We start from the raw sequence: 14,236 nt of genomic DNA, 5'->3' as shown, positions 1-14,236 counted from the left end.
ACCAAGCTCCATCTCGTGCATCTTAGCAAGCTCCTTACATGATGCCAAGCATGGCCGTGCCTCCTCCTTCTCGGGCAAATCCAACTAGAAATGGAATTGCCTGGGAAATCTGCCCTTGTACACCTCCACGTCTGCAAATAGAGTTTCAAGAAGATCAAAGCCAATATCCCAGATGCCTGAAGCTCACCCGTCCTCAAATTCTGCCCAGGTTTGCGGTTGAAATAGGGAGAAATTACTTCAAACAAACTATGGCACTGACTAATGCACGCAAGGAGGACGTGTATAAATATGAGAAGGCAGAAAATTTGGAAAGAAGATTTTGGTGTCAGTTGCATCAGGACTTCTATTCCTCTATGGTCTTGCGCAAGGGCAAGGCCCCAATTGTCCCTTGCAAGTATGTGGATTGGGCATACTTTGAGAAGCTCAACAATCCATTCTTCAATCAAGCAATTGCAAAGTGCAAGGAGTTTGGGCTTTATGACATTATGGGCTTTAGATATGATTGGAATGAGGAGATCCTTGCTCAATTTCACTCATCTCTCTACTATGACGCAAGGAAGATTGCCTTCTTTTGGACAACCAAGGGAGTGAAGTATGGAGTGGATTATATGACTTTCTTTAGGCTTCTTGGACTTGGCTCAGAGGATGAGAAGAGAGATCCCATTCATGTGGAGCATCAATTGAAGCCAAATCAATTATCATCCCTCTTCTACAATTCGATCCTAGCCGAAGCTGGTAACGCAAGCACCCTCCAATTCTTCTACTACATGATGAATCAATTCTTTTGTGCCACCATTGATGCTAAGGATGGAGATGCTACGGCACTTCGATACTTTGCTTGCAACCTTCTTGCTCGTGTCATGCCCGGTAGAAGACCCTTCTCAATCATGGATTTCATTTGGAATGAGTTGAGAAGGACGATGAATGATCTACAAAAATTTCTACCGTCTGGTCCATATCTCATGTATATGATAGAGAGTGTTACAAAGGTCACCTTTCCTAAGGACTGCAAGCATGTGGCACTTCACCTTCGTCCTCATTCCGGTGATGCACCGCATGCACCTCCACTTCATGCTGGTGCTACAAGGAATCCAAGATTTGATCCCGCTCCATCCTACTCTGGTGCGTCTTCCTCCTCTCGCCATGGTCACCATGAATCTTTCATCAAGAGGGCACTCAAGAGCATCTTTTGCATGTGCAAGACTGCTACTTAAGAAATCAATGAAAACCGCCATGATATTATTGAGATCAAGAGTCATTTAGGGTTTCCTGCGGATCCTTACCATGAGTTGCCCGAGTTTGATGACCCGTTCGCCGAGTGGGATGCCACGGATGAGGCCGCCATTGCTGCTACTCATGCTCCTCTTCCTCACCCACGTCGACGCACTCATGCACCTACTTGCTCTCATCGCTCTCCTCCTCGTGGCCAAGAGATCTTTGATGAAGAAGAGGAGACCGAGGAAGAAGAACCCCATGACTACCGTGAAATCCCCGACTCGGATGAGGATGAAGACACCTCTGATGATAGCGCCCAAGATGATGATGAGGAGTAGATTTCTTTGTTCTTTTCATTCCCTTTTTTGGCACTTGACGACAAAGGGGGAGTGAAAATGACCATTTATGTACTCTTTGGGGCTTGTATTGAAAACTTGTAATTTATGCTACTCTGTGTTTAAAACTATTTGGTTGTTACATTTGAAACTGTTCTAAGGCTTAAATGATAGTGTGATGCTTATTTAAATTATGATGACTTGTTGTTTTCTGTGTTCTGTGTAGGAGGTCCGGATACTTCGGTTACGTAGCCGGATACTCCGGACACGCTGTCCGGAGTCTCCGGAAATATACCCGGAGTCTCCGGGTTTTGCAACCAACACAAATTTTCCTTAAATGCATAACCTGTCATTTACATCACACATTGTATTAGCAAACACTTGCTCACCCCACTGTAGAATGTATAAAGAGCTTTCATGTTTTCTTCATAATGTGCCAACTTTGACTTTTGAGAAGTCAATTTGAAATTCAAATTCATGGCATACATTAAGGGGGAGCTCTTTATATGCTTAAGTTTACATCTTTATGATTATCAAATGAGATACATGTAGGTTGTCATTAATCACCAAAAAGGGGGGATTGAAAGATATCTAGGCCCCTTAGTGGGTTTTGGTGGTAGATGACAAACCACATGTATATTTAATCATGTTATCAAGCATGTGTGCAGGTGCTAAGGGTGATTAAGTAAAGCGTATTACGAAGCATGACCCCTCAAAAGGAAAATGAAAAGCGGTGTTTCAAATTTACTTGGAGAATTAGATTTTATTTTGAAATTGAGTATTGGAACGCCGTACTATCAAGAGGGACTTTGATCCACAGGTTTTGACATGGTAGTTGTGCTCAAGAGAACCTACAAAAACTATGAGAATCAAACCCACCACTATAAACAGCCTTGTTATGAAATTCCCTGCTAAACCCGGAGTTTCCGGGAACTGGTCTGGAATGTCTGGACAGAGACGTCCGGAGTTTCCGGACATATATCCGGAGTCTCCGGGTAACTGTTCCCCATCCGTAAAATTCTCTGAGACTGGAGTCTCCGGACCCCAGTGTTCGGAGTATCTGGATATATACTCGGAGTATCCGAGTACCCTTTAGCCAACGGCTAGTTTTCTGTGAGAGGGGGTATAAATACCCCCCATACCCCTTCACTCACATCGCTCTTGCTCATTTCGACCAGAAAAACCCACAAGCAAAAGAAGAGCTCTCTCACTGCCCCTTTCTTCATTCTTGAGTGATTTTCTTTGGGGATTCAAGTGAGTTTGTTGCAAGAGCAAAGATTTATGCTAGTAAGCTTCTATTCCATCTCTTGAGCACATCATCCTTGTCTAGCCGGTAGAGTCAAGTTTGTTACTCTTGGAGCTTCAAGCTCCTAGACGGCTAGGCGTGGCTCGTGAGTGCTCAAGCAAGTTGTGAGCACCACAAGAAGTTTGTAATCGTCATTCCTCTCTGAAGAACACATAGTAAGTAACCTTGGATTTGAGCGTTGGTCTCACCCTTGGTAGAGGAGCATAGGGATTCTTGAGCACCATCTCTTGAATCCTTCCTCAACGGAGACGTAGCTCCTTTGGGAGCGAACTTCGGGAAACAAATTCTGTCTCTTTCTTGTGCTCCTTACTTGTTTTATTAGTTATTTGCCTGTGAGACTAACTTTCTAGGGTTTGAAGTTGATCTACTATTACACGAGTCTCCAGAGCAAGACAACTGGAAAGAAACGCTCCAAAGGTACCACTAGCTTGTCTAAATTTACTTGATCTAAATTACAGCATCAATATCTTTATTTGTGTGTACATTTTTTTCATACCCGGACTCTCCGGACAATATTTCCGGAAACGTCGGACACAAATCCCGGAGTATCCGGATATATATCTGGAGTATCCGGACATCTGTGTTACTGACAGTGTTTAAAGTGTTTTAAGTTTCAGATTAGCCTATTCACCCCCCTCTAGGTATCTTGAGATCCTTTCACTAAGTAATAAATAAACTTGGAACAATGAACAACTGAATTGTATTACAGATTCAATTTAGTTAAGTCATGTGAGGGTCTAGGTCGCTCTGTACTGTGAGTACGGCTGATATATCAGTTTTACACTTTGCATACGTCGCGCTTTACCCACAAGTCATGTTACCCGTCACGCAATGCTGATCAGGCACTATCATCACACTTCCGAGACATGACTGCGTGTTTTAAAGACTCCCTAATAACTAGTAACGGCTAAGGTTTTAGCCGCTAGGCGAGTGCACCCTCCCCCAAAGTGAGTGTACCTCGTAGGCGTACGATCCCTTTGTCAAGCTAAGTACCCCTTTGTAGGTTTTACAAAGGCTAAGGTTAAATCAAATTAATGCATGCAAGCGTAAATATAAATAAAAGGTTATTAGGAGAAAATATGATCAAAGAATATACTTGCCTTTATTTCAAAGAATAGCCGCTAAGAGTCTCCAACACTTGCTCTTGAAACTCTTCATCTTCACAACTCTCAAACTGTGTTCCTTTCTACTCACGACAAGCATCGGGTACAAACATATAAGAAAACACACAAAAGAAGCACATCTAAGAACAGGGCACCAAATAGAAGAAAAATATTAAAAGAGCATATTAAAGGGTAGAGCTCGAAGCTACAATTGCAAGAGCACAAGAAACACCGAAAACGGAGCTACGTTGAAAAGATACAATTTGTATTATTGAAGAAACAGAGAACTATATGGTTGATTTATTTTATTAAGACAATATATGTAAATGATATATTAGAATGAATTCCATTTAATTTTTATTTGTAAAGACGAGATAAACTTAGTCAAATTTTATTTATCAAGTTTCTGTATAAATTAAAACAATTAAATATTTAACTAGCAAATAAAAGATAGGTGAGAGCAGCTAGCGCAAAATTTATGATTCGAGTTGCACTAAACTAGTTATACCAAAAGATACATTTATATTGGTATTAATCAATTTTAACATTAATTATAAAAACCGAGTTAGAATTCTAATTAGTTTTTAATTCGAAAAGCTAGTTGAAATTGACATTAATCCAATTAATTCTAAATTTAATTATGAAACATAAACTACAGTACAACAATGCTACTAACTTAACGCAACAAGAACCGAGTAAAATGGAGCTAAAACATGGAAGCTATGGAAGAAACAAAGTTGAAGGGACCTATATGCGATAAAACATAGATTTTAGGGGCTAGATTGGAAAAACTCAAGATCAGCTCCAGTGGAGACCTGCGTGCACTATAGCTCGAATTCCCATCGACTCGTCGCGTGAGAGGCTTTGGGAAGTGGAGGAATTGAAAGAGGACGACGAGCCTTACTTGTAGTGGAGATGCATCGGGATGGCCGGAACCTCATTGGGAAGGAGCAGGCGGCAGACTGCTCCCTGCCTGCTCCCCTGGCTAGCAGTACTTGGCGGCGGCGCAGGAAAGGGCGACTTGTGCGGGCGGCAACGTCGCAGGGGACACGAGCAGAGGGGGAAACGAGGCACGGTGGTGGCTGGGCGCGGCAGCAGGAGGACGGCGAGGACCTAGGTGCACCGGCCCCTAGTGCACCACGAGCAGGATGGAGGATGGAGGCACTGCATCCTAGCGGCGCTGCGTGAGAGATGGGCGAGCAACGGCTCGTGAGGACTAGGGAAGGGGGGGTCCCTAGGTCATGCGGGATCTAAAGGAGGCGTGGGCAGCTCTTGGTCAGTCTCAGCGTGCTGGCTGGAGGCACGACCGAGTCCAAGTCGTGCTTGGCTCGGCCAGAGGAGGGGGATGATTGGTGGGACCCGCCCATCAGCGAGAGGAAGAGAGGTAATGGGCCAGCGGGGGAAGCTAGGTTGGCTAGAGAGAGGATTTGGTGATCTGGGAGAGAAAAGGAGTAGGGACAGAAAATAGATAGAAAAGGAAAAGGAAAAAGAAATAGGATTAAAAATAAATTTTAATTATAAAAATTTCCGAAAAAATGTATAGAGAAAGTTTAGGACAAGAGGAGCTTGAATAAGATATTTCAAAGTTCGCGAAAATAAATCTAGATGCTTTCAAAAAATTAGATCTAGAAAAATAAGAATAAAAACCAGCAACATATGGAAAAATTCTTATAAAATACTGAAGATGGACAAATTTATTCGAAAAGATATTCACGACCCAAAATTTCAATTTTAGGGTGTGACAATCCTCCTTCTCCACTAGGGCAATGGCAATATTCCCAGATATACATGCCATGGCCTGTTTTCATTGTCACGGTTGGGTCGTTGCCATTGCTCTAGGATTCCATCAAGAGAGGAGAGAGGTATTGAACAGAAAAATTCTTGGAATATCGGAGAAAAGGAGATGGGAGACATAGAGGAGCAACCACCGGATTAGAGCTGCCAGGTACGGAGCTGGCGAGGCCTTGGGTAGCCAGATCCGGACGGCAGCTATCGAGGTCAAGGGGCACCGGATTTTTTTAGGACAATTTTTTTTTCGGGGACAAGCCACCGGAGTTGAGAGAGGCGTAGGAAAGAAAGAAGATTAACGAATTAGTTGGGATGAACGGATCACGAAGTGTTCTGACAGCCATGATGATGGCGCAGGCATGTGCATGAAGAGGTGGAAAGAAGTGTCTGGGTCACAATAATACTCGTGATAATACCTTTGTTCTGGTTGAATGAACCAAGGTCATAGCTTTCCAGACAAGAAACAGTTTCATGGGTTCAGGAGTGCTAAATTCTTTTTAACCATTGGCTGACAGGTTCATGAAAGATGAGCTCACAACGATGCAAGCATTCCTGATAGCTGCAGAAGCAATGAAGAAGGAAGACCTGCTACTGAAGGTGTGGGCGGAACAAGTAAGGAGCCTGTCCTACGACATTGAAGATTGCCTTGATGAGTTTATGGTCCATGTGGGAAGCCGAAGCCTGTCCCAGCAGCTGACGAAGCTCAAATGCCGCCACCGCATTACTGTCCAGATCCGCAACCTCAAAGCAAGGGTTGAAGAAGTGAGCAGCAGGAACACACGCTACAACTTAATCAGCAGGGATGCCTCCAACGCAATTTGTGAGATGGATTCCTACATGGAAGACATTCGGAATCATTCAGCTAACAACTCTGACGAAGCAGAGCTTGTGGGCTTTGCCACCCCCAAACGGGAGTTACTTGACAAGATAAACGCCAATGTCGATAATGGGCATGCTCCTGTGATTTGCGTGGTCGGCATGGGTGGATTGGGTAAGACTACTCTTGTCAGGAAGACCTACGAGAACAAGGAAGACGTTGCAAAGTACTTTTCATGTTGTGCATGGATCACTATATCACAGTCATTCTCGAAGACAGAAATGCTCAAAGATATGATTAGGCAACTATTGGGCAACGAAGCACTGAAGGAATGCTTGAAAGAACTTGAAGGGAAGACAGTGCAAGTAGCCGACCTTGCTAGCTACCTCAGGAAAGGGCTGGATCAAAAGAGGTTACTTTATTGTTCTTGATGACTTGTGGAACATACATGACTGGAAATGGATTAGTAGTATTGCTTTTCCTAGTGATAATAACAAAGGTAGCCGGATAATAGTAACAACTAGAGAAAATGGCGTTGCTGAGGCCTGCAACACAAAAACATATATCTACTCGCTTAAACCGCTAGAAAGGAATGTGCCGTAGATTTGCTACTAAGGAAGATAGGGAAAAGTAAAGAAGACATGGAAAATGATGAGAAGCTGAAGACCACAGTCATACAACTAGTAAAAAGGTGTGGTTTTTTACCACTGGCTATGCACACAATAGGAGCTATATTTGCTACTAGAGATATTTCAGAATGGAAAAATTTATTTAAACAGCTTCCTTCAGAGCTTGAGAGTAATCCAAATCTCGAAGCGGTGCGAAGGATGGTGACTCTCAGCTACAGCCACTTGCCATCTTATCTTAAGCCATGTTTTCTATATCTAAGTATTTTTCCTGAGGATTTTGAAATTAAGAAAAGGTGTTTGGTAGACAGATGGATAGCAAGGGGGGTTTGTTAGAGCCAGGGTTGGGAAGACAATGGAGGATGTTGGAGAAAGTTACTTTGATGAGTTAATTAATCGAAGCATATATGATTCAACCATCTCGAATGAACATAAAAGGACGTGTTAAGAGCTGTTGGGTCGTCCATGATATCGTGTGATGTTGTAGTCTCAATTTCTAGAGAGGAGAATTTTGTTCACTCATCAGAAGATAATGTACCAAGAACATTAGAGGAGAACTTCCGCCATGTAGTGTGCCATGGAAGCGACTACCAAACATTAGGGATGGATTGGAGCCGTGTCCGATCACTAACATTCTTTGGTCAGAGACCCCTGGGGCGTGAACCCTTATTTTGTGCTCCTCAGCTGAGGATGCTAAGAACCTTGGACCTTGAGAATGCATAATTTTCTTTCACACAAAAAGAGATAAGCATCATCGGGTTGTTGCGCCACTTGAATATGTGAATGTTCGGTGTGGGCAAGGCCATTCAAATATTTATGCACTTCCAAGATCTATAGGAAAATTCCACGGCTTACAAGCAAAGATGCAGCCATATCTCAACACATCCAACTGAGATCAGTAACCTTTCCGCCGCCCACGACCCCCCCAGGCCGTTTCCCCTCTCTGCGCTCTTGCTTCCCAACCCAGCTGCGCTATTTTTTTTTTTGCGCATGGAGCACCCAACTGGGTGCCCTCCGGAGAGACCCCTTCGCGGGAGCGCCGCCGTGCGCCGGCGTCCCACCGCCGCCCGACCTGCCCAGGCGTTCCTAGCCATCCGATCCGCAGCCGACGGCCCAGATCAGATCTTTCTCCGGTCAAACAAAGCAACCGCCGGTCAAGCATGGCCATTTTACAGAAACATCCCTAAGTTTAGCTAAAATTGACCGTCCATACCTATTCAAAAATAATTCTTTATGTTTCTTTTTGAAAACCACTTGTGCTCTTTTAAATTGAACCCGTCATCCTTTTTAATGTTTTAGCGCATTAGCCCTCGTGTTTTTCATGAAATTAGGTTTTAGCCCTCGGTTTCTTTCTATTTAACCCTTTTTGTAGTTTTTCTCGCGTTCAAGTCCCTGCAGAGCTGTTTTTACCATATCTTTAGCGTTTTAAATCCTTTTTAAGCATTTTTGGTACCATTTTGATCGTTATAACACGTAGAACTAGTTTCTAAGCCTTTTGCCTCTGTTTTGCAATGATTGGTGTAATGTTGTAATTCATTTCTATTTGTTTGCTTGTATGTACTTGTGTGGCTATTGTTTGTTCGTGGCGAGTAGATGAGGAGCCGTTCGAGAACCTTCAAGAGCTGGAATTCGAAGTGGCTGAGCAGTAGCAAGAGATTGAAGGCAAGTATATCTTTTAATCGTACTTTTATTCTAATAACCTTTATTTATATTTACAATTGCATGCATTAATTTGATGGTCCTACTTTATCCATATTTGATATCCTTGTCCTTGAAAGCCGGGTTATTTTAAATCATGCGGGGTAGTTTGCTTAGTTGCTGAACCTTGGTTTCGGGTGGTTTATGAAAACAATACTTGACATATGTTTTACATATTTCGGAACCACTATGATGAACTGATGGTGATAATTAATTTAAACCCTGGAGCGACCACCCGGGAAAACAGTGCAACCACAAGGACTATATGGCTCTGATCTTGGCTAATTAATTAGATATCTCTAGCTTGTTGGTAGCTTACCGAAAGGCATATGGGGGCCTGTGATGAGGGGTTCGCTGCCTGCCAAGGGTGTACGCATGGCTATGGTCACGCCTTAGGGGAGGTTCACTTACGCAGCTGCTGAAACCTTAGCGGGTTACCCCTTGTTAGGGAATTTTTGTAAAGGCCTCGTAGTGAATCACTACCACTCACTTTGGAAGTGTTTAAGAGGCTAGCTACCTCAGGCATCAAGGGAGACGTGACTTGTAGGTAAAGTGTACAACCTCTGCAGAGTGTAAAACTGATATATCAGCCGTGCTCATGGTCAAGAGCGGCTCGGACCCTCATATGACAACTTAAATTGAATCTATGGTTAATTCAATAGTTTATTTGGTCCAAGCTCCATTTATCAGTTATCTCTTTATTTCATAAATATGGGATAATATTCATTCATGGCTTAGTAAATAGTTTGTTTAATATTCAACTGTTCATTAAAATGCTTACCACTTTATTCAGCCAGCCTTTAGCCAGCCTTTATCCTTGTTCAAGCCTTGCATGTCATTTATTTCCTAATATACTTACTGAGTGCCAACCATAACTGTACTCACTCTAGCTAAACTACGCTGCTCAGAACAAGATCAGTTTGAGGAGTTTCTAGAGGATATACAGGAGTACTAGGCGTATGTTCCTGTTATCGCCATAATTTGGCTGGGCCAAAAGGTGGGCCGCGAGCAAGATGGGCTCAAAGAATAATTGTAATGGGCTTGCGAATCAGCTCCTGCGCGGGCAGTTTAAGGCCAGGATTGGCCATGTATCTAGATAGGTGTGTGCATTTAAGTTAGCTTGGATAGAGATAGTCAAGATTCGTATCGTAGTTATTCAGGATTAGTTAGGAGAGGCAAGTCTCCGGACTATAAATATGTACCCTAGAGTACGAATGAAAAAGAACAGAAACAACAAGTATTCGCAAACAACTCTCGGCGCATCACCACCCCTATTTCAGGATTTCTCTCAGGTAAGTGCTATGCAGCCCCGATCACGCTTCGTCTGATCGGGGCAGCATCATCCCTACCTATTATCTTTGTGTTCCTTGTGCTGAAGCGTTGTTGATGGCGAGAAACACTAGTTATCTTAACGTTTATTGGGATGCATCGGCTTTTCATACTGTATCTGTGCGTTGTTCATCATCTATAAACGTTTAGCTGTCTTTGTGCCTGATCCCGAGTGTAAAGGCAACACCTTGCTCTGTTTCGATTAGTAGATCCAATTTGTTATGGTTAGTCTTTGATCATCAAAGATTTAGCTTAATATCTACATGGTTAGGCCCTTCAAACGAGTTAAATAATCCAGCAATATGTCCGATGCTTTATCTTAATCTAAAGAGGGATTGTTCCGGGAATCGGCTTTCTGTTGGTTTTTAGACCTCTGTTTAGTTTGCTATTCTGTTATCTTTCGTATTTGTTAGGCTTAACTAAGCGTGGGATGTTCCGGTCATGTGGTGAAAGTTTTAACCGTCGTAGATTGAATCAGCTTATTGATCATAGAATAAGTTTATCTTAGTATCAGATATATGTACTTTGTTTAAACATACAGATCCGATCTGATACTGTGAGACAAGCGGCTCTTTATAGCTGATAGCGGGATCACCCGAAGAGCCGATCATGGCTCGGACTAACGTTTAAATGTGTCTGTGCATGCAGAAAACTAACTGAAACCACGTCTACACCTTCTTGATCAAGTATAGCTCAAGTGGCATGCCTAGCGAATCTCGAAGCCAGGTCATGTGCCAGATCCTGGGCTGTTGACCGAGGGACCGGGGCCCACCAGCAGTCTCGGGAGCCTCTCGGCTCCTCATGATACCTGTCACTGCTCGCCGGTGGGTTTCGACCGACAACAGTTCCCCTAGTTAGCTGCCTGTGGAGTTTGGTCGTTCCGCTGCTAGAATAAATGTAATGTTGAAACACTTATTTATTTATACTCATGAACTATGTTTGGTTTGTAATATGATATTTCTTCTATTGTTCATTTTCGACGTCATATGTGTGTAACTTTGATCCTGATGCATATATGATTTATTATTCGATTTATTACTTCAAAATCGGGTGTGACAAAGTGGTACCAGGGCCGTGTTGATTGTAGAACGTCAGCCTAGTTAGAAACGGTCATTAGTTAATCATGCTTTGACTTGTTTTAGCTTATTCTTGCTCTTGAGTTATTAATCCTAGTCCATTGGTCATTTATCTCCTCCTTGTTGCTAATATTGATTATCATTATGATCTTGTACTGTTTATTTATTATATCTAACCAATTGCTCTATCTCTTTTTCTTTTGTCTTACTAACCCATGTAACTGTTTACCTATAGATGGTTCTCACTAGGGAAGCCGCATGTTTCAGTAGCAGCCCACCATCCGCATCTGCACCTGAACTTGCATCTGAACCTGCTGCACCTGCTCATGCACTTGTACTTGAGGAAGTACCACAAGTGGAGGAGCAAGAAGAAGAACCCATGGAGGTAGAACGGGAAGATGCTGAAGTTGAAGAAGTGCATGTGGTGGAGGATGAAGCTGATGATGACCAAGCTGAAGAGGCACAAGAGGAAGCTGGAAAAGAGCAGGATGATGGCCAAGCTGGACAAGGAGATGCACCTGGAGTTGAGGCTGTTCCACCACCGCCACTGCAGCCAGAGAGATGGACCGTGAGGGTTCGCCAGACTCAAGGACTATGCTTCTTTGCCAGGGTGCTTCGCTTGCTGTTTCACCGCCTTCACATGATAGTGGAGATTGAGTACGTGGGAGCTCACAAGACTCACCAGAGGTACCCAAAAGAGTGGCTGGTGTTAGCACACATCCGCACACCAGACTATGAGTATGGAGGAATAGTGGATGTGGCAGTGCACCATGCCATAGCAGCCAAAGCCACCTTCGAGGCTGGGATCAGTGATGCAGCTAGCCAGGCTCTTTCAGTGTTGTGCCACTACGGAGGAGCCGACCTGGACAACTCTCCATGGAGACACTTCCCTCAACGCCCCGAAGGAGAGATGAGGAGTGCCATTGTTGGGGTGTAGAACCTTCTGAACACTCAGTTGGTCACTCAGGTTGGAATCACCGCCGCGCTTCACACTCAGATGGAGTTCACTGCCATGGAGCTTCAGCAAGTCCGCAGCTAGTTGGCGGCCACCAAGAGGGAGAATGAAGCACTCAGAGCTACACTTCAAGGAGTAGATCTAGCTGCCCAGGCGCAAGACATTACAGATCATTGGATTGCGGACTCACCGCCCCGCAAGAGGACCAATTTCAGCCCTTAGCACCCCACCACCACTATCCTACCTTAGGAGGAACCCCTATGCAATTAGTTACACATTTAGCATCAGTCGAGTCGTTGAGAGTCGTGTGTCATGAACTTTAGCTTAGTGTGCTTGTCATTATGTCATTGGTGTGTTTTAGTTCTTTGTAACAACTACGATGTGTTGTGGGGTGATTGCCACAGCGACATCGATTTGGTTATAATATTATTTAGTGTTGAGTCATATATCTTGGGAATCTTTAGCTTATTATTGTTTTTCATCATATCAATCATATCATACTATCATCTTTATCTATGTCATTAATATCCATCATTTTCTTAGCACTTTCTTTCTATATCATACTTATATCTATCATATTTATGTATCTATGCCTTGATCATATCTATCTGTCTCTATCTATTGGATTTTTTATGCTCTTGCTCTTTATTTATTAGATTATTTATGTTAGAACTGTTTTTAGTTCTTAACTGTTAATAACTCTTATCTTGGTAGGTTGCTATCCTTCACTATATTCTTGCTATCTTTGCCTCTTGAATCAGCTCTCTTTCTATCTTAAATTTTCACTTTATCTATCTTTTCCTAAGCAGATGGACGCTCGAGGTAGAGGCAGAGGCTGGGGCAGGGGCAGAGGCAGAGGGAACCCAGGAGGTGACCCAATTCCAATTGAGTTGTTTATTATTTATTTCCAAGCAAATAAGTATAAACTTAAATGCAAAATAAACTAAGCTTTAGATAATAAACCAATTACATAATCTAAATATTAGAATTACAACCATGATTGCACTGTGAATTTATATAAGTTAGAGTGTCAAGAGCATGATGACAGATAATGATTAGAGAAGATAGTATTCAGATATGACTTTTTGATGTTATTAAATAGTTGGAAAGGAAAGTGGCATGCAAACATAACTTAAGGTTCAAAAATAAAATCCATTACATAACTTGAACACTTATTTGACATCATTTTTAACACTGTCAACTTAAATTACCTGTAATGTCATCAACATGCAAACAAAGAACGAATGCAGAGGGTAGTATTCAGAGATGGTATGAAGACATATTTTCTTATTTTGAAGCATAAATATGTAGGAAAAAGTTCTGGAGATGAGTTTCCACTGTAATCAAGAAGGCAAGCAAAATGAAGCAAATACAGCAATGGAAGAACCAGATGATGATCTAAATGCTTTGTTAAACACTCACCAAGTATGATTACATTTAATTCCAGTACAAAAATTTAGACTTGATTTCTGCAAAAACATATCATGAATGATCAAAATTTAATAATAATGTACATAATAACATGATTGCAGGGATCCTTTACAAATCTCCTAATAGAACAAATTATGAATTCACAGGAAAAGGAAAAATTGTGGGAACTTCCAAGTGAAACAAACGGAATGGTACTAGCATCATTCAATATATCAAAACAGTACATCATGAGAATTTGAGTTGTTTATTATTTATTTCTAAGCAAATAAGTATAAACTTAAATATCATATTGCAGGGGCAGCCATTATCAATGATGGGATTACTCACTGCCAAATATGGATTTGAGGTAAATAAAACTAGGATAGTATATACATTTTTTAAACTCTCTTATAATTGCAACTATAAAATTTTACTTGCAGCAAATAAATGTGCCATATCTACAACCATCCGAGTATAGTCACTTATTGCAACAGGAAGTGGAAACAACAGATGAATATGATGAGGTAAGAAATATTTAAACTTTTTTCATTATACGTTCGCAACTATAAAGTCCAATC

General features: G+C 42.2%; 1 pseudogene; it reads left to right on the top strand.

The window, feature by feature from the left end:
• The first annotated feature begins 353 nt into the window (after nucleotides 1-353).
• LOC112890467 lies at nucleotides 354-12,230 on the top strand (annotated as a pseudogene).
• Nucleotides 12,231-14,236: the final 2,006 nt, after the last annotated feature.

This window comes from Panicum hallii, chromosome 4, assembly GCF_002211085.1.
Source record: "Panicum hallii strain FIL2 chromosome 4, PHallii_v3.1, whole genome shotgun sequence".
NCBI lineage: Eukaryota > Viridiplantae > Streptophyta > Magnoliopsida > Poales > Poaceae > Panicum > Panicum hallii.
Note: the sequence above shows the minus strand (reverse complement) of the source record. Positions and strands in the feature narration are given on the sequence as shown.